The sequence below is a fragment of the Mustela putorius genome, unplaced genomic scaffold (genome assembly GCF_011764305.1).
Source record: "Mustela putorius furo isolate JIRA1106 unplaced genomic scaffold, ASM1176430v1.1 tig00000275_pilon_pilon_pilon, whole genome shotgun sequence".
NCBI lineage: Eukaryota > Metazoa > Chordata > Mammalia > Carnivora > Mustelidae > Mustela > Mustela putorius.
Genome location: NW_025421341.1, coordinates 13,700,298 through 13,701,513, shown reverse-complemented (window position 1 = coordinate 13,701,513; position 1,216 = coordinate 13,700,298). Strand labels below are relative to the sequence as shown.

General features: G+C 43.3%; 1 pseudogene; it reads left to right on the top strand.

The window, feature by feature from the left end:
- The first annotated feature begins 259 nt into the window (after window positions 1-259).
- LOC106007005 lies at window positions 260-1,216 on the top strand (annotated as a pseudogene).

Here is a 1,216-nt window from a genome sequence, read left to right as displayed (position 1 = left end):
ACATGAAATTGGTATTGTCAGGTGTTTTAGATTTTGGCCACTCTATTGGGGATGTTATGCTATCTCATTGTATTAATTTGCATTTCCCTAGTAACAAATGCTGTTGAGCATCTTTTCATATGCTTATTTGCCATCTGTGTATCCTTTTTGGTGAAGTGCCTGTTCATATCTCTTGCCCATTTTAAAAATTAGGTTCTTGTTTTCTGCCCGTGGACACCGCCGAGTAAGCATTGTTAAAGCCTCCCCTCCCACTGCTGTCATGTCTAAGTCAGAGTCTCCAAAGAGCCTGAATAGCTGCAGAAGCTCTTCATTGGAGATCTGAGCTTTGAAACAACTGATGAGGGTCTGAGGAACCATTTTGAGCAATGGGGAACACTTACGGACTGTGTGGTAATGAGAGATCCAAACACCAAGCACTCCAGAGGCTTCAAACTTGTCACATATGCCAGTGTGGAGGAGGTGGATTCAGCCTTGAATGCAAAGCCACACAAGGTGGATGGAAGAGCTGTGGAACCAAAGAGGGCTATCTGAAGAGAAGATTCTCAAAGACTCACTGCCCACTTAACTGTGAAAAAAATTTTTGTTGGTGGCATTAAAGAAGACCCTGAATAACATCATCTAAGAGATTATTTTTAACAGTATGGGAACATCGAAGTGATTGAGATCATGACTGACCAAGGCAGTGGCAAAAAGAGGGGGGTTGCTTTTGTAACATTTGATGACCATGACTCTGTAAGACAAGATTGTCATTCAAAAATACATTACTGTGAATGACCACAACTGTGAAGTAAGGAAAGCGCTCTCTAAGTAAGAGATGGCTAGTGCTTCCTCCAGCCAAAGAGGTCAAAGTGGTTCTGGAAACTTTGGTGGTGGTTGTGGAGGTGGGTTTGGTGGTAATGACAACTTTGGTCATGGAGGAAACTTCAGTGGTCAAGGTGGCTTTGGTGGCAATCGAGGTGGTGGTAGATATGGTGGCAGTGTGGGTAGCTATAACAGATTTGGTAATGATGGAAACAACTTTGGAAGCTATAATAATTTTGGAAATTACAACAATCAATCCTCAAATTTTGGACCCACGAAAGGAGGAAATTTTGGAGGCAGAAGCTCTGGCCCTTATGGTGATGGAGGCCAATACTTTGCCAAACCACAAAACCAAGGTGGCTGTGGTGGTTCCAGCAGCAGCAGCAGTATCTACGGCAGTGGCAGAAGGTTTTAA